The following is a 20,321-nucleotide window of genomic DNA, read 5'->3' on the forward strand; positions in this document are numbered from 1 at the left end:
TATTTTTTTTAAAGGGGGCGTGGCCACACGGGCCGCGATTAGGCCCCGCCCCCAACTTTGCCGGAATTCGTCTTTCTTCTGCTCATGGTTGTGTCTATTTCATGGCTCCTGCTGTCTTTTCTCAACATTGGGTGAGAGTTTGTGTGTGTGCTGTGGGAACCCCCTCAACCCACCTCCCAGCATGTGATCCACTGGAGTCATCGCAGATAGCAGGCTCCCAGTACTTGGCTTTGCTGCAGCCATGTCACCCTGCTTCTGGCTGTAGAGGTGAGTGGATGGAGAAGAGATCATGATTGACTTATAATTCTTGCATTACATCTTCCTTTGTGCGGGTGCCCATGGGACCCTCTTCTGCAGGGGTGCTGGCTGTTGCTGGTTTGGCCACTCTCCATTACCCCCCACCTTAGGCGAAATTGGGGGTGGTCTAGAGGTGCACCGGACTAGGGTGGACATAATACGGGGTGGATGCAGTCTATGATATGATTATGCCCGGCCTGCTGCATCCCTCTGGTGCGCAATGACAAGCAGCCGTCACTAGCTCTAATTCGCAGCTGCCCATGGTCACTGTCAGATGCAACCGAGTGCAGTCAGCCTGGAATTACGTTGTGACATCGAGGGCTGGAACCAAAGGGAGGGTGTACTGTATGCGGGCAGCTGGAAGCCTCAAGGTATGCAGATCTCGCCACAGCACTGACTGCTTGGCTGTGGGACCTGCGTGGTAAGGAGGGCAGTAGTGCCCACGCGATTCGGGCTGCTGGGGAGCTGAGCATACTGATGCTGGGCAGGAACAGCTGTGCAGCCACAGAAGAAAGAGAGATTAAGCTACAGTACAGCAGGTAAATTTGCTTATGCTGCATTGCTGCTGTGGGAGGTCCTGTTGTGTGATAATTGGAGAGGCTGTATCTATCAGTGTGGCCAGTCCTGCGTGTCTATGTGTCAGTCCTGCGTGTCAGTGTGGCCGGGTCCGTCTCTGTATATCTGTCCTACCGCTTTCAGATCGCAATGCCGGGTCCCTCCCGGAAATTGGAAACGGGTCCTTCCCGGGTGGGACCTGGCATTGGACCCTATACACCGCAATCCCGACCCAGCAATTTGCCGGGTCAAGTTGTCATCTGGGGGCAGAGACGGAGCCGGGATCAGAGGCAGGTGCCTCTCCCTATGCAGTGAACGGATACCGGGTCGCATTGACCCGGGTAACCTGTTCACACTGCACCTGACCCAGTAATTACCCGGGATTAACCCTTTTTATAACCCAGGGTGAATTATCAGGTCAGGCGACCCGGAAATTCGTCCATGTCCCCTTTCACACCACACAGTGACCCGTGTCGACCCGGCAATATACCAGGTCAAAACCGGGTTATTTGCGCAGTGTGAAAGGGGTATCTGTGAGTCCGGTCCCGTCTCTGTATATCTGTCAGTGTGGCCGGTCCCGTATCTGTATATCTGTCAGTGTGGCCGGTCTCAAGTCTCTGTAAATTTATCTGAGGGCCCGGTCCTGTATGTCAATCTGAAAAGCAGGGCAACTTGGTTGCATTTGCCCCCCTGACCGAAAGCTGCCAGCCCCTGGAGGGAGGTGAGCTGGGAACTGTGCCCAGGGAGGGAGGGGAGCTGGGAACTGTGCCCAGGGAGGGGAGCTTGGAACTGTGCCAAGGGTGGGGGTCAGTGGCGGAACTAGCGAGCGGTGGGCCCAGGTTCACCCCCTGGTGATCTGGTGAGGGGGACCTGCTCAGGGCCAGAGAAATGGATACCTAGCAATAGTGCCGTAACTAGACATTTTAGCACTGTGTGCAAGAAACGGCATCGAAGCCCCACCCCTGCATGCAAAACAGTGGCAGTGCGCGCAAAAATACATAGTGGCGTGGCTTCGTGGGGAAGGGGTGTGGCCACAAAATAATACCAATTCATAAAACGGTGCACAGTAGTCTCCATTATTCAAATTATGTCGCACAGTAGCACCACTACATCAGGTAGAGACCCTTTTACACCTTACGGCGGACAGATTCCTCTTTTTACACATAGCGGCAGACAGCGTGCCCTTGTTACACATAGCGGCAGACAGCGTGCCCTTGTTACACATAGCGGCAGACAGCGTGCCCTTGTTACACATAGCGGCAGACAGCGTGCCCTTGTTACACATAGCGGCAGACAGCGTGCCCTTGTTACACATAGCGGCAGACAGCGTGCCCTTGTTACACATAGCGGCAGACAGCGTGCCCTTGTTACACATAGCGGCAGATAGATTCCCCCTTTTTACACATTGCGGCAGGCAGATTCCCCCTTTTTACACATTGCGGCAGGCAGATTCCCCATTTTTAAACATTGCTGCAGGCAGATTCCCCCTTTTTACACATTACGGCAGACAGTCCCAAGAAAGACAGACAGAAAGAAAGAAAGAAAGAAAGAAAGAATTATACTTACCCTCTCCGCTGGCTCGGGCTCCTCGGTGCAGCTTCTGGTCACGATTCCCGGGCAGGAGAGAAGGAGGAGGAGGGAGGTGAAGGAGGGAGCCGTAGCAGCGCTGTGTTATTGGTGGGGGCGCTGCTGCTCCTCTGCTTCACTATAGGCTTTTCTCGGAAGACGGCCTATAGTGAAGCAGAGGGACAGCAGCAGCAGCGCCTCAACCAGTAACAAAGCGCTGCTGCGGATCCCTCCTCCACCTCCCACCTCCTCCTTTTCCCCCGTGGCCGCTGCAGTGCACTCCTCTCCTCTCTGGGCGGCAGTGTGCTGCGGGCAGCGGTTGCCCGCAGCACACAGCGGCATGTTATGAGTCAGTTTGACTCATTACATGCTTTGGGCCCCTGGACATAGGCGGGCCCCAGTGCATCGCACTGGTTGCACTGGCGGTAGTTCCGCCTCTGGTGGGGGGAGGGGACCTGGGAACTGTACGGAGGGAGGGAGGGAGGGAGGGGACCTGGGAACTGTGCCCAGGGAGGGAGGGAGGGGACCTGGGAACTGTGCCCAGGGAGGGAGAGAGGGGACCTGGGAACTGTGCCCAGGGAGGGAGGGAGGGGAGCTGGAAACTGTGCCCAGGGTGGGAGGGAGGGGAGCTGGGAACTGTGCCCAGGGTGGGAGGGAGGGAAGCTGGGAACTGTGCCCAGGGAAAGAGGGAGGGGGAGCTGGGAACTGTGCCCAGTGAGAGATAGATGGAGGGAGGGGAGCTGGGAACTGTGTCCAGGGAGGGAGGGAAGCTGGGAACTGTGCCCAGGGTGGGAGGGAGGGGAGTTGGGAACTGTGCCCAGGGTGGGAGGGAGGGGAGCTGGGAACTATGCCCAGGGAGGGAGGGAGGGAGGGGAGCTGGGAACTATGCCCAGGGAGGGAGGGAGGGGAGCTGGGAACTGTGCCTAGGGAGAGAGGGAGGGGGAGCTGGGAACTGTGCCAGGGGGAGGGGGAGCTGGGAACTGTGCCCAGTGAGAGATAGATGGAGGGAGTGGGAGCTGGGAATTGTGCCCAGGGAGTGGGAGCTGGGAACTGTGCCTAGGGAGAGAGAGAGGAAGAAAGGGAGGGGGAGCTGGTAACTGTGCCCATGGAGGGAGGGAGGGGAGCTGGGAACTGTGCCCATGGAGGGAGGGAGGGGAGTTGGGAACTGTGCCCATGGAGGGAGGGAGCTTGGAACAGTATTGTTTATACAAGATATTTTGTGTTCTACCCTTCAATGTTCACTGAAATAATTGCCAACTCTTGCAGACTAAACATTTAATCTTTAATTAGTTGCATTGCTTTAATCAGTGTCCGCCAGGTCAGGAATGCATTTATTGACTGGGAGGACAATGACCGCATTGCAGCTCCCCAACTCTGCCTCCTTCTGTTTTAATCTATGTACTGAGTCCTCTGTGTATGTGCATGGTGTGACTAGATAACGTCATGACGCACTCAATCGGAGGTGATGGTGTTCTGAGAGATGACACAGGGGGAGGTGATGGTGTTCTGAGAGATGACACAGGGGTAGGTGATGGTGTTCTGAGAGATGACACAGGGGTAGGTGATGGTGTTCTGAGAGATGACACAGGGGGAGGTGATGGTGTTCTGAGAGATGACACAGGGGTAGGTGATGGTGTTCTGAGAGATGACACAGGGGGAGGTGATGGTGTTCTGAGAGATGACACAGGGGGAGGTGATGGTGTTCTGAGAGATGACACAGGGGTAGGTGATGGTGTTCTGAGAGATGACACAGGGGGAGGTGATGGTGTTCTGAGAGATGACACAGGGGTAGGTGATGGTGTTCTGAGAGATGACACAGGGGTAGGTGATGGTGTTCTGAGAGATGACACAGGGGTAGGTGATGGTGTTCTGAGAGATGACACAGGGGGAGGTGATGGTGTTCTGAGAGATGACACAGGGGTAGGTGATGGTGTTCTGAGAGATGACACAGGGGGAGGTGATGGTGTTCTGAGAGATGACACAGGGGGAGGTGATGGTGTGCTGAGAGATGACACAGGGGGAGGTGATGGTGTGCTGAGAGATGACACAGGGGGAGGTGATGGTGTGCTGAGAGATGACACAGGGGGAGGTGATGGTGTTCTGAGAGACGATGCAGGGGAAAGGTGAGTGACACAGAGGGCAGGAGGTGACACGAGTCTGGTTGAACCGCTGTTGTATGATGATGACCTTATTAATATTTCTACACAAACGGGCATCTTCTGGATGATATGATCTCCTTCATGAATAGTAAATACCGGCTGAAGACGCCATCTGCCTCAAAGGATACAGTTCTTCAGAGGTTCCACATTGTGATAAACCATCATATACTGTAGGCACGGTGCATTTAGAATTGAAAAGAATATTCTTAGTGTGACGAGAAACCGGTTGCGTGTCATGTTGACACTCCCCATTTTCAGTGACCACGCCCCTTCTGGTATTTGGCCACATGCACATGACTTACTTTACTGGTCTTTTTGGGAGGGGGGACCCAACTGGGACCGCCCATAACCAAAACTGTAGTTTCGCCTATGTCCCCTACTTTGACCTTACACACACCTTTGTGTGAGGGTGCAAGAAATCACGGCAAAGCTCCCAACCTACACCTTTGCCCTCCCACATGGGTGGCACTTGTATCCTGACCCCTTTGATGCCATCCATCAGTTATTTCTCTTACATCCTAGAGCAGGCTTTTTCAACCAGTGTGCCGTGGCACACTAGTGTGCCGTGACCAGTTGCAAGGTGTGCCGCGGAGCCAGAGCAGCTTCCTGCACCTTCAGAGTGAACTGTTGGACCGGGCTCTTCTTAGAGGATCATTTATGCTCTGGCTGTGACCTGTGCCATGTTGATGCGGCGGTGTGATATCATAGGTCACGGTCGCCGCATCTCACCACCCAGCCAGCCCACCTGCCTGCATACAATTCTTCCAGTTCCCGCGTGCATCCACAGCTTTCCTTGCCCTCCCACATCCACACCTGCCCGAACGCCCGCTGCTCAGTATTCGCTGTAATACACTATGAACAACCCCCGCCACTGAGGGACAGGGAGGACAGCTGCCCGGTACGGGCTAATATTTTTTATGTTATTTCTCCTGTGGGGAGCAATAGTATTTATGGGGGGAACAGTGTGAATTATTCATGTGGGGAGCAATAGGATTTATGTGGGGAGAAATGTGATTGTTTTTTCTATTTAGGCCGATGTATGTGTGGATTTTTTATTACTGTGAAGGCCAATGTGTGTTTTTTAGTTTTTTTGTGTGTGGAACGGATGGTGTGCCTTCGCAATTTTAAAATATTGTTTGGTGTGCCGAGAGAGAAAAAAGGTTGAAAATCACTGTCCTAGAGGATGCTGGGGTCCACATTAGTACCATGGGGTATAGACGGGTCCTCCAGGAACCATTGGCACTTTAAGAGTTTGAGAGTGTGGGCTGGCTCCTCCCTCTATGCCCCTCCTACCAGACTCAGTTAGAAAATGTGCCCGGAGGAGCCCGTCACAGCTAGGGGAACTCTCCTGAGTTTTCCTAGAAAAGTAATTTTTTTGAGTTTATTATTTTACAGGTAGGCTGCTGGAAACAGCCTCCCTGCAGCGAGAGACTGAGGGGGGAGCAGTGTCCACCCTGCGCGGTCTGAGCCACTATCTCCGCTGACTGGACGCTGAGCACCAGAGGGGTCGGATCGTTCTCCGCCACAGTGGACCACTCGACCCAGCAGCATACCGTCACCCCCTTGCAGAGTTGAAGAATCGGTGGCGAGTGAGTCACCGACCCCCCACGCAAGCGGGGGATCGGTGTGAAGATGGCGGTACAGGGTAGGAGCGCAGTGTGTTAACTGCGCTCCGGGCGGGGATGAGCCAGCGCAGACACCCTACACTAGTCCTGAAGCCTATCGGGGTCCCCGGATCTCAGCCAGCACTAATTCCTTAGGCCAGTATAATCCATGAAGAGCGGGAAGACAGCACCATTAAGGGGGTGGAGCTTCTCAGAGCGGACTCAGCAGCGTTTCAGCGCCATTTTCCTGCCTGCACAGCGCTGAGAAGGAGAAACACAACTCCAGCTATCTGTAAACGGTACCAGGGGGTTGTAGAAGGGTGGGGAGGCTGTAATACGACTGTGTGTCCTATTAAGATGCAGGGTCAGCGCTGACAAGGGGTCTAGCTTGGGTAAAAGCGCTGTGTGTGGGTTGGCTCCAATCTCTGTGTCTCTCTTGCCATTCTTGTGGGGGAAACTCTGTCTGCCCCCACCTGTGTGTTTGTGTGTGTAGAGTGTTTGGTGGTCTCCTTTAGCTATGTCCAGGGACACTGTGTCATATGCTGCAGAGGATTTGTCCTCCCAGGATGATCCCATTCTATGTAATCAGGATAGCACTGGTTTAGCACAGTTACCATCAAGGGTGCCTGAGTGGTTTTCCCCTATCAAATCTTGGATTTCTCAGATGTCTGACAGGGTTGCAAGTAATGAATCTGCAACCCAGGTATTACAGAACTCTATGGGAGTATGGCCCGATTCTGGTATCTCAGGACACTCCGCTATATACCCCCACAAACGTGCGCTGGTGCAGGTCACACAAGACGACACGGATACTGACTCTGACACCACAGACGGTGATGGGAATGTGTTGTGGGGGTCCGCATCTCTTGCAAAGGGGGTGCAATTGTTGATAGAGGCTATCAGGAATGTGTTGAATGTTAATGATACCACACCTGAGCAGGTTGAGGAGGCTTTTTTCACTGAAAATAAAAAAGCCTCGCTAACCTTCCCTGCGTCAAAGTAATTGAATGCTATATTTGAGAAAGCATGGGAAAACCCTGAGAAAAAATTCCAGGTCCTTAAAATGGTCCAGGTGGCGTTTCCTTTCCCTGAGGAGGATAGGAAAAAATGGGAAAACCCGACGATTGTTGACAGATCTGTGTCCAGACTCTCAAAGAAGGTGGTTTTGCATGTTCCAGGATCTACTGCCTTAAAGGAGCCGGCTGATAAAAAAAATTGAAAACACCCTAAAATCAATGTACACTGCTTCAGGGGCCATATTATGTCCCACTAATGCTACTGCATGGATTGCAAAGGCAATAGAAAAGTGGTCGGCTACCTTACTTGAGCATTTGGATATAATGGATAGGGATGATACTGCATTATATTTACGCAGCATACATGATTCAGCAGGTTTTATGGTAGAATCCATGAAAGACCTGGGTTCCATGGCTGCTGGAATCTCTTCCATGTCTGTTTCAGCTCGTCGGGGACTGTGGCTGCACCAGTGGTCGGCTGATGCGGAGTCCCTACCCTATACAGGTCAGGCTCTCTTTGGGGAAGCTCTAGACGCGTGGATATCCACGGCTACAGCGGGTAAGTCTCCGTTTCTTCCCACAGCAGGTTCTTCATCTGCAATGCAGTCCTTTCGGACTAACAAGCCTAGAAAGGCCAGACCGTCCAATACCTTTTTTTAGGGGAGGTTTAGTTAAGCCCAAGAAACCTGCCGCTGCAGGTTCCCAGGACCAAAAGCCTGCTTCAGGTACACCAAAGTCCTCCGCATGACGGTGGACCGCGCGGCCTGGAGGTGGGGCCCATCGGAGCGAGACTCGGACAATTCAGTCACGTCTGGGTATCGTCTGGCCTGGATTCCTGGGTGATAGATATTATGTCCCAGGGATACAAGCTGAAATTTCAAAATCTACCTCCTCACCGATTTTTTTTGTAAATCAGGCTTGCCAGTTCTACTGACAGACAGATCTGTACTACAGGAAGCAGTCCAGAAGTTGGTGGAGGCACAGGTCGTTGTACCAGTTCCTTATTTACAAACCACAGGTTACTATTCGAACCTTTTCGTGGTACCGAAACCGGATAGTTCGGTCAGGCCCATTCCGAACCTAAAATCACTGAACCCCTTTCTAAAGGAGTTCAAGATGGAGTCCCTCAGGGCGGTGATATCAGGTCTGGAAGAGGGGGAATTCTGGTATCACTGGATATCAAGGATGCGTACCTCTACATTCCGATATGGCTGCCGCATCAGGCTTATCTATGTTTCGCATTGCGGGACTGTCATTTCCAGTTCCATGCCCTGCCATTCGGCCTCTCCACAGCACCGAGGGTGTTTATCAAAGTAATGGCAGAAATTATAGTTTTCCTCCGCAAACAAGGGGTGAACATCATTCCATATTTGGACGATCTGCTGATAAAGGCATCGTCCAAGGAGAAGCTGCTGCAGTCCATTGTTCTCCCAACACGCCTCATCAAGAGTGATGGCTGGATTCTGAACCTTCCAAAGTCACATTTGGAACCAACCCAGAGTTGTCGTTTCTGGGAATGATCCTGGACACAGAAGTGCAGAAGGTGTTTCTTCCACAGGAAAAGGTGTTGGTGATACAAACTTGGTCAGGGATGTCCTGAAGCCAGCCCAGGTGTCGGTTCATCAATGCATTCACCTGTTGGGAAAAATGGTGGCCTCTTACGAGGCTCTCCAGTACGGGCAGTTCCACGCTCGGACCTTCCAACTGGATCTCCTGGACAAGTGGTCGGGATCTCATCTGCAGATGCATCAGAGAATTCGTCTGTCACCAAGGGCCAGGATTTCGCTCCTCTGGTGGTTGCAATTACCTCCCCTTCTGGAGGGCCGCAGGTTCGGGATTCAGGAATGGGTCCTTCTAACCACGGATGCAAGTCTTCGGGGCTGGGGAGCAGTCACTCAAGGAATAACCTTACAAGGACGGTGGTCAGTCATGGAATCTGGCCTTCCCATCAACTTCCTGGGACTAAGAGCCGTCTACAACGGTCTTCTTCAGGCGGCCCCTCTTCTAAGAAATCGGGCCATTTAAATGCAGTCGGACAACGTAACAAGTGGCTTACATAAACCAACAAGGCGGAATGAAGACCAGAGGGGCACTGTCAGAGGTGACAAGAATACTCCTCTGGACAGAAAAACACGCGTTGGCGCTATCAGCCATCTTCATTCCAGGAGTAGACAACTGGGAAGCAGACTTCCTCTGCAGTCACAATCCCCATCCAGGGGAGTGGGGTCTCCATCCGGAGGTGTTCAAGGAAATAACAGACCTTTGGGGATTACCCCAAATAGACATGATGGCCTCTCGTCTCAACAAGAAGCTTCAGCGTTATTGGTCCAGGTCGAGGGACCCACAGGCAGTGGCAGTGGACGCCTTGGTGTCTCCGTGGGTGTTCCAGTCGGTGTACGTGTTTCCTCCACTTCCACTCACCCCGAGAATCCTAAAGCTCATGAGAACAAGGGTTCAAGCGATCCTCATTGCCCCAGACTGGCCAAGAAGGGCTTGGTACGCGGACCTTCTGAATTTACTGCGAGAAGAACTGAGGCCTCTTCGGGAGGACCTGCTGCAGCAGGCGCCGTTCACCTATCAAGAATTGCCGTGGCTATGTTTGACGGCATGGAAGTTGAACGCATGATACTTGCTCGGAAGGGCATTCCGACGAAGGTAATTCCTACCCTCATCCAGGCTAGGAAAGGGGTAACGTCTAAACATTACCATTGTATTTGGAAGAAATATGTCTCTTGGTGTGAATCCAAGAAGTTTCCTATGGTGGAGTTTCAACTCGGATGTTTTCTCCTCTTCCTGCAAGCGGGTGTGGATATGGGCCTGAGATTGGGATCTGTGAAGTTCCAGATTTCGGCCCTATCCTTTTTCTTTCAGAAACAATTGGATGCCCTCCCTGAGGTTCAGACTTTTATGAAGGGAGTTCTGCACATCCAACCTCTCTTTGAACCACCTGCGGCTCCTTGGGACCTTAACGTGGTGTTGCAGTTCCTCCATTCGGATTGGTTTGAGCCTCTACAGGAGGTTGAGGTCAAATTTCTTACATGGAAGGTGGTCACGTTGTTGGCCTTAGCTTTTGCTAGACGTATGTCCGAATTAGGGGCTTTATCCTGTAAAAACCCTTACTTGATCTTCCACGAAGATAGAGCTGAGCTCTGTACACGTCAGCAGTTTTCGCCGAAGGTTGTGTCGCCATTTCATATCAGCCAACTTATTGTGGTGCCAGTGGCTACTGACTCCTCAATTACATCAAAGTCCTTGGATGTTTATAAGGGCTCTGAAGATATATGTGAAGAGAACTTCTCGTCACAGAATGTCGGACTCTCTGTTTGTTCTATATGATCCCAAGAAAATTGGGTGTCCTACTTCTAAGCAGACTAGTTCTCGCTGGATTAGGTTCACTATCCAGCACGCTTATTCTATGGCAGGACTGCCGTGTCCAAAATCTGTTAAGGCCCACTCTATCCGTAAGGTGGGGTCTTCCAGGGCGGCTGCCCGGGGTGTCTCGACAGTGCAACTTTGCCGAGCTGCAACTTTGTCTGGGTCGAATACGTTTGCAAAGTTTTACATGTTTGATACTTTGGCCTCTGATGATCTGAAGTTCAGTCAATCAGTTCTGCAGGAGCCTCAGCGCTCTCCCTCCAGTTCTGCAGGAGCCTCAGCGCTCTCCCTCCAGTTCTGCAGGAGCCTCAGCGCTCCTTTTGGAAGCTTTGATACATCCCCATGGTACTAATGTGGACCCCAGCATCCTCTAGGACGTAAGAGAAAATAGAATTTTGGTACCTACCGGTAAATGCTTTTCTCGTAGTCCGTAGAGGATGCTGGGTGCCCGCCCAGCGCTTCATTTTCCTGCAAATGTTATTTGGTTCAGTACAACTTTGTTTTAGTTGAGTACTGCATTGTTACTTGGTAAGTAATGTTTCAGCTGTTGCTGAATGTTCAAGCTAGGTTAGCTTGATGTGCCTTGTGTGTGAGCTGGTGTGAATTTCGCCACTATCTGTGTTATATTCTACTCTCAAAGATGTCAGTCTCCTCAGGCACAGTTTCTAGACTGAGTCTGGTAGGAGGGGCATAGAGGGAGGAGCCAGCACCCACTCTCAAACTCAATAAAGTGCCAATGGCTCCTGGTTGACCCATCTATACCCCATGGTACTAATGTGGACCCCAGCATCCTCTACCGCAGTGGTTCCCAAACTTTTTTTGAATTACGGTGCCCTACAGTATCAGAATTTTTTTCAGGGCACCCCATGGCGAAAAGTTTCTTATTGGGAAATTTTTAAATGAATTTTAAATTAGGTAAATTGTGTTTATATGTCATCCTTATGGCAAGTTATGTGTTGAGGGACAGGATTCACTTCTGTTTGTCCACATATTTTATGACTGGCAGCCACCAGCACTGGTTTTGTCTATTCTATTGACCATAAATAATTTGAATTGGTCCTTGACCACCAATCCAAGGCACCCCTGTTTGTGTCCCGAGGCGCCCCAGGGTGCCACAGCACACCGTTTGGGAACCAATGCTTTACAGACTACGAGAAAAGATTTACTGGTAGCTGGTAGGCAACCAAAATCCTATTTTTACCCCTATCCAACCCTGTCTGTGCTGATTAACCCTTGTGTGGTTCCTTGCAAAAGCAGATCATCATTCTGGGCCCTATGGGCCATTGATTGTGATGTCTCATCTCTTCCCAGCTCTCCCCTCTGCTTTCTGAGTGCCAAGGGGTGGTTGGCTGATAATGAGGGAGAGGCAGTGCCGCCGGAGATAACAGCCAGGCAGATAGGAGGAATAGCTTTGCCTGCAGAGCCAGACCATCTCACTGCCCATCCAAGCCATGCTGATCTGGACTTGGCCAGCCAATCCGTGCTGATCTACACTCGGCCCAAGAAGTATATTTATGAATGTCTCTGGGTGCATCCACCTCACAGCGGTCACCCACTATCTCCCTGTCACATCTGCCTCCCCAGTCGCCGACTATCTCCCTGTCACGCGCAGACCGCAAGGTTCCCACCACAGGCGATAATGGGGATTTCTCTCCCCATTACAGCCTATACGCTCCGCTTGATTGGCAGGCCTGGAGCGCATAGCTAATCAGGAGAGCGCTATGACCTGGCGCTCCCTTATTGGCTGACGGGTCCCCAACTGACAGACATCATGAGGGGTCCTGGCATTTGGGGAAAGCACATGGATCCCCTTTAGTTGCGAGGATCGGGTTGTTTTGTTTTTCTTTTTTACCCTGTGGATGCCTACTTGGAACAAAGAGGACCGACCGCCGCCAGTATTTATTTATTTTTCCTTTTTTAAAGGTACCCTAATGGATTCTACTGGAGAAGGGGACGTGAATGGCGGCGTGAGATGTAGGTAAGTATGTGTAATAGGCCCTACTCACATGGCGATGTGCCGCCGAGGTGCCCGACGGCCGATACGGCCGAAGAGCGACCCGGTGGCGGGGGGGCAGTGGCGGGGGGAGTGAAGTTTCTTCACTCCCCCCGTCACCCGGCTGCATTGAAGTGCAGGCAAATATGGACGAGATCGTCCATATTGGCCTGCATGCACAGCCGACGGGAGACCAGCGATGAACGAGCGCGGGGACGCGCATCGTTCATCGCTTAAGTCTCCACACTGAAAGATATGAACGAGTTCTCGTTCATTTATGAATGAGATCGTTCATATCTTTCATAATATCGCCAAGTGTGTAGGGCCTATAAGTGTGTTTTAATAAACTTATTACTTACTGTCACGGTGTGTTTCTTTATTTAAATATTTATTTTGTTTTGTAACAGTACCAGCTGTTTTGGAACTACAGGTACAGGTAAGATGCATCCTGGTACTTGTAATTCTCCAAGTACCAGCATTGTGGTTCTCCAAGTACCAGCATGTGGGGGAAGCTTGCTGGGACCTGTACTTCCACAACAAAAGACAATGTTTATTTAATAATTTTTTTTTTTTTTACACTTTTTCAATGGCCTGAGTGCTGGGGACAGGCTTGGGCTTCATCCCTGGCCCTTGGGTGCCTGTTGGGGGGACCCCTTTATTTAAGAGTTCCCCACTCCCCCAGGGAACCCCGCTCAGTGGTGACTAGTTGCGGTGTGTGTTGCCTCAGTAACCTGTATAAAAGTGTCCCCCAACTGTGGCATTACCTCCCTGGCTAGGGGAGCCTGGTGCTGGTTTTAAAAATACAGGGGGCTCCTATTTATTTTTGTCCCCCATATTTTTGGAACTAGGACTGGTCCAAGACCCAGTGCTGGATGTTGAATTACGGGGAACCCCTAGTCAATATTTTTCCCATATTTTTGCAACCAGGAGGGGCTCAAAGAGCTTGGGGCTGGTTGTGCTTTTGGGGGGGGACCTGCACTGGTTTTTTTTTTTTGTTTGTTTTACAATTTCTTCACTGTTCCATGTCTTAAATTTATTACTAAAAACCACATGTTTCCTTTACTAAAAAATTGCAAAACATTGCATGCGACTCCCTTTTTTACCCAAAAAAATCGCACCCTATCACAATTGTGATTTTTTTTTTAGCATAAAATCAGGTGTTACAAACGTGCGTTTTGATGACATTTTTTGGGAAACCCGAAAAATTGCACTCCATTACATTTGGCCCCAAATATTTATTCTTACAGTGAAATATTACATTTCTGAATGAAAAAAATAAATTTTAAAAAAGCGATGAAATTCCATAGACAAAAAACCTTACGGTTTCACATGTCCCATTAAGGCTTCTTAAACATGATCTGGCATTTCAGAAACCTGCTACAACTCTTCCACACAAACTCCAAAAAGCAATGAAATTCCGATCATTAAGGCTGACGCCTTAATGGACGTGTTCCTTGCGCAATACAGATATGGTATGCCATCACAGCCTGTGGGTAAGTGCAGATTCAGCACTCTCACAGAGTGAGATTGCTGTCACTCACACAATGGTGGAGCTGCTAATTCACAGATTTGTGTGCTCATTGGAATACACACATGCAGTCTATGCAACTGAAGGTCTGAGCGAAGACAAAGCTGCTCGGATGAAGTAAGAGTGTTGGTTGGAGGGAGGAGACAGAGCGGTGTGGATGGGGTAACAGAAGTGTGTGGATTGAGGGAACACTAAGACACTAAGCAGCACTGATGAGGGGGACAAAGAAACACAGGGGGTAATTCAGACGGCAGCGATCGCAGTCTGAATTAGTTTGTGGGGTGCATACGCGCAATGGCCGCACTGTGCATGCGTACCCCGGGAGAACCAGAGAGATGCTATCACTCTGCCTGATTGACAGGCAGAGGCGGTTGTGGGGAAGGAGGGGGGCGTGCCAACGGTGTTAGAATGCCGTTGGCGGGGCAAGGTCTGCAAAACGGAGGCATTTCCAGACCATTGGGGGGGTGGGCTGCGGCGGTTATTCCCCTGCCAAGAGCGCAGGAGCTGCACTGCCAGGGAGCTACTTGTCAGGTACAAAAGCATTGCCGCCATGCAATGCTTTTATACCTGTCGAGGGGGGGAAGGGCCTGACAAGCGGGGCGGACTAGCCCTGTGCGTTCCCCCGCATGTCAGAGTAAATGATCATAGAATAGCACATCTACGATCAACTCTGAATTACCCCCACAGATGGGGGGGAAGTAAGACCGAGTACAACAGATGGGGGAAAGACAATGGCACTGATGGTGGGGAGACAGAGCTGTGTGAATGGGTGGACAGTGCCGCGTGGATGAGGGGGAAAGAGCAGCACAGATGGAAAGAAATGGCACGGATGAGGAACACAGAGCAGCATGGATGAGGGGAATACAGTCCCAACATCGGAGGGGAAAAGTATTTTTACATTCCCTTGGGGGATGGCACCTAGGCCTAATCCTTGGGGGGGAAGGGGGTTGCCCTATCCAACCCACCCAATAGTGACCCACAAAACTTACATTCAGGATGTCAGCTACATGAATAGAGTAAGAGTGGTGTGGATAGGGGGTAGATTAAGAAACAAGTATGGGAAGGGAGACAGTGGTGCGGATGGGGAAACGATGCAGATGGGTTGAAAACACTGGCACGGATGGGTAGAAAATTGGTGCAGATGGGAGAGAAGACACTGTGCCATGTATTGGAGGAGGCAGAGTGACGTCGAAGAGGGAAATACTGAGCAGCACAGAGAGAAGGAAATGGTGGTACAGACAAGGCACAGATGGGGAAAGACAGATGGTACAGATAAATTAGTACAGACTAGCACAGATGGGAGAACACAGCAGTAGGGATTGGGGAAGACAGGGCAGCATGGGGGTGTATAGGGGAAGTAAGTGTAGATGCATAGACCGTAGATGGGGTATTATAGTTTTAGCAATTAACCAAGATGTTTGAGGGAGCGAAATGTGTATACTAAGTGAGATGAATGTATGGAGTTAGAAGGATGTTGTAACAAGGTGGGATTGTTGTGGTGACCGAATGGGATGGTTGTGGGCACTGTGTGGGATGGGAGCAACACATAACTGCTCAGACCTTCAGTTGCATAGACTGCATGTGTGTATTCCAATGAGCACACAAATCTGTGAATTAGCAGCTCCACCATTGTGTGAGTGACAGCAATCTCACTCTGTGAGAGTGCTGAATCTGCACTTACCCACAGGCTGTGATGGCATACCATATCTGTATTGCGCAAGGAACACGTCCATTAAGGCGTCAGCCTTAATGATCGGAATTTCATTGCTTTTTGGAGTTTGTGTGGAAGAGTTGTAGCAGGTTTCTGAAATGCCAGATCATGTGTAAGAAGCCTTAATGGGACATGTGAAACCGTAAGGTTTTTTGTCTATGGAATATTATATATATATATATATATATATATATATATATATATATATATATTTTGTAAGTGACACTTATAAGATGCCGACTTTGCAATCTTTTATCTGATGGTCTGGGTATTGGGGGGGGGGGGGGGGGAGTCAGCTGAAGATTTGCCTAGGGTGCTCAGAAACCTTGCACCGGCCCTGTGCTGATGTAACTATGTGTATTTACCCTGTACTTGTCCTATACTGTCATCAACTGTAAGTTGCTGTTTTCCTGTTTGATTATTTATGTACTCTGTAATTGGGCACTGCAGAACCCTTGTAGCGCCATATAAATAAAGGATAATAATAATATAGGGTGTATAATCCCCAGGTGTATCTCACACATCACACAGTACAGTATATAAGGTGTATAATCCCCAGGTGTATCTCACACATCGCTCAGTACAGATTACAGGATGTATAATCACCAGGTGTATAACACACGTCGCACAGTACAGTATACATACTGGTCACAACAATGCAGCAGATATTGAGCACTGATCAGGATACTAGAAGTGACACAGAGCTGCAAGATACAGCAATGGCCTACTGTACACAACTATATACTGTTGGGTCACCAAAATGCTGCACTGTAATACTATATATACTGCTCACAAAAATGCAGCACAGATATGGAATGGATACTTGCAGTGACACAGAGCTGCAAGATACAGCGATGGCCTACTGTACACAACTATATACTGTTGGTCACAAAAATGCTGCACTTTAATACTCTATATACTGCTCACAAAAATGCTGCACAGATATGGAATGGATACTTGTAGTGACACAGAGCTGCAAGATACAGCAATGGCCTACTGTACTGTACTACTATAAGTATAATTATACACTGGTGGTCCCCAGTCCCCACAATAAAGCACACTGAGCACAGATATTTGCAGCACACTGAGAACAGATATGGAGCGTTTTCGGGCAGAGAACGTAGATATTTTCAGCACACTGAGCACAGATATTTGCAGCACACTGAGCACAGATATTTGCAGCACAAGATTACGGACCTTTTCAGGGAGAGAATGCAGTCACATCCTCGCCGTTCAATCTCCAATGCACGAGTGAAAATGGCGTCGACGCGCGGCTCTTTATATAGAATACGAATCTCGCGAGAATCCGACAGCGGGATGATGACGTTTGGCCGCGTTCGGGTTAACCGAGCAAGGCGGGAAGATCCGAGGCTGCCTCGGAACCGTGTAAAATGGGTGAAGTTCGGGGGGGGGGTTCGGAACTCGGAGAACCGAACCCGCTCATCTCTAATTATAATCAATTCCTCTGTGGAGACATTTACCAGCAATTGCCTCCAGAAAGTACACAGGGACCTGTGATGGTGGATTCCAGTGGGGACAAATTAATACTCTGTGAGGAGGGGGATGTACACAGTGAAAGGGGTGAGGAATCGGAGGACGAGGAGGAGGTGGACATCTTGCCTCTGTAGAGCCAGTTTGTGCAAGGAGAGATTGATTGCTTCTTTTTTGGTGGGGGCCCAAACCAACCAGTCATTTCAGCCACAGTCGTGTGGCAGACCCTGTCACTGAAATGATGGGTTTGTTAAAGTATGAATGTCCTGTTTATACTACATAAAGGTGGGTGGGCCCAAGGACAATTCCATCTTGCACCTCTTTTATTTATTTATTTATCTGTGCATCATGTGTTGTTTGGGGCCAATTTTTTTAAGTGCCATCCTGTCTGACACTGCAGTGCCACTCCTAGATGGGCCAGGTGTTTGTGCTGGCCACTTGGGTCTTTTAGCTTAGTCATCCAGCGACCTCGGTGCAAATTTTAGGACTAAAAATAATATTGTGAGGTGTGAGGTGTTCAGAATAGACTGGAAATTAGTGGAAATTATGGTTATTGAGGTTAATAATACTATGGGATCAAAATTACCCCCAAATTCTATGATTTAAGCTGTTTTTGAGGGGGTTTTGCAAAAAAACACCCGAATCCAAAACACACTCGAGTCCGCCAAAAATTTTTAAGGGAGGTTTTGCCAAAACGCGTCTGAATCCAAAACACGGCCGCGGAACCGAATCCTAAACCAAAACACAAAACCCAAAAAATTTCCGGCGCACATCACTAATCTCCATCCACCCTTTGGGGTTTATTTACTAATATTCGTGTTTTTGCCGTTTTGAAGGGTGTTTGATCTCGAATGGTATCGGGTGCATTTTACTGCAACTTTTTGAATCCTGATACGGTCATTCACTAAGCTGCCGAGTTTTGCACATTCGTTTTTTCCGATGTCGATGTGATTCGTAATATCAGGCAGTGTTTTACGGGAGTGATGAGTAAAACACTGCCTGACAAAACACAAGGAATCCCGGCCGGATCTGTGAGATCCATGCAGGGCTTCATTGTGTACCTTAAAAAGTTCATTAAAGTCTTAAAATAGTTAGAAAAAATTGCGTGGGGTCCCCCCTCCTAAGCATAACCAGCCTCGGGCTCTTTAAGCCGGTCCTGGTTGAAAAAATATGGGGAAAAAAATGACAGGGGTTCCCCCATATTTAATCAACCAGCACCGGGCTCTGTGCCTGCTCCTGGTTCCAAAAATACGGGGGACAAAAAGCGTAGTGGTCCCCCGTATTTTTGAAACCAGCACCAGGCTCCACTAGTTGGGGAGATAATGCCACAGCCGGGGGACACTTTGATATCGGTCCCTGCGGCCGTGCCATTAAAACCCCAACTAGTCACCCCTGGCCGGGGTACCCTGGAGGAGTGGGGACCCCTTCAATCAAGGGGTCCCCCCCCTCCAGCCACCCAAGGGCCTGGGGTGAAGCCCGAGGCTGTCCCCCCATCCAACGGCGGCGGATGGGGGGCTGATAGCCTTGTTTACAAAATGTGAATATTGTTTTTAGTAGCAGTACTACAAGTCCCAGCAAGCCTCCCAGCAAGCTGGTACTTGGAGAACCACAAGTACCAGCATGCAGTGGAAAACCAGGCCCGCTGGTACCTGTAGTACTACTACTAAAAAAATACACCCAAAAAAACAGGACACACTCACCGTGACAGTACAACTTTATTACATACATGCACACCAACATACATACATACATACTTACCTATGTTCCCACGAGGCTCGGTCCTCTTCTCCATGTAGAATCCTAGGGGTACCTGTGAAAAAAATTATACTCACATAATCCAGTGTACCTCTGTTCTTTGTATAATCCACGTACTTGGCAAAATAATAAAACGGAAACCCGACCACGCTCTGAAAGGGGCCCCATGTTTACACATGGGACCCCTTTCCCCTACTGTCAGGACCCCCCCTGACTCGTGTCAAAGAGGGTCCCTTCAGCCAATCAGGGTGCGCCACGTCGTGGCACTCTCCTGATTGGCTGTGTGATCCTGTAGTGTCTGTCAGGCGGCACACGGCACAGATACAATGTAGCGCCTATGCGCTCCATTGTAGCCAATGGTGGGAACTTTGCGGTCAGCGGTGAGGTTACTTTCGTTCAACCGCTGACCGCAAAGTTCCCACCATTGGCTACTATGGAGCGCATAGGCGCTACATTGCATCTGTGCCGTGTGCTGCCTGACAGACACTACAGGAGCACACAGCCAATCAGGAGAGTGCAACAACGTGGCGCACCCTGATTGGCTGAAGGGACCCTCTTTGACACGAGTCAGGGGGGGTCCTGGCAGTCGGGGAAAGGGGTCCCATGTGTAAACATAGGGCCCCTTTCAGTGCGTGGTCGTGTTTCCAATCCATTTTATTATTTTGCCAAGTACGTGGATTATACAAAGAACAGAAGATGCACTGGATTATGTGAGTATAATTTTTTTCACAGGTACCCCTAGGATTCTATATGGAGAAGAGGACCGAGCCTCGTGGGAACATAGGTAAGTATGTATGTATGTTGGTGTGCATGTATGTAATAAAGTTGTACTGTCACGGTGTGTGTGTCCTGTTTTTTTGGGGGTATTTTTTTAGTAGTAGTACTACAGGTACCAGCGGGCCCGGTTTTCCACCGCATGCTGGTACTTGTGGTTCTCCAAGTACCAGCTTGCGGGGGAGGCTTGCTGGGACTTGTAGTACTGCTACTAAAAACAATATTCACATTTTGTAAACAAGGCTATCAGCCCCCCATCCGCCGCCCTTGGATGGGGGGATAGCCTCGGGCTTCACCCCTGGCCCTTGGGTGGCTGGAGGGGGGGGACCCCTTGATTGAAGGGGTCCCCACTCCTCCAGGGTACCCCGGCCAGGGGTGACTAGTTGGGGTTTTAATGGCACGGCTGCAGGGACCGATATCAAAGTGTCCCCCGGCTGTGGCATTATCTCCCCAACTAGTGGAGCCTGGTGCTGGTTTCAAAAATACGGGGGACCCCT

The 20,321-nt window shown here is 50.1% G+C and overlaps 1 long non-coding RNA gene across 1 annotated transcript in view; it reads left to right on the forward strand.

Annotated features, from left to right (window-relative positions):
- Positions 1–87: 87 nt before the first annotated feature.
- Positions 88–20,321, forward strand: part of LOC135058071 (uncharacterized) — a 106,901-nt gene continuing 86,667 nt past the window's right edge. The window contains exon 1 of the long non-coding RNA XR_010244577.1: positions 88–267. This is a non-coding gene — a long non-coding RNA (uncharacterized LOC135058071). The remainder of the gene's footprint in view (positions 268–20,321) is intronic.

This window comes from Pseudophryne corroboree, chromosome 3 (genome assembly GCF_028390025.1).
Source record: "Pseudophryne corroboree isolate aPseCor3 chromosome 3, aPseCor3.hap2, whole genome shotgun sequence".
NCBI classification, from domain to species: domain Eukaryota; kingdom Metazoa; phylum Chordata; class Amphibia; order Anura; family Myobatrachidae; genus Pseudophryne; species Pseudophryne corroboree.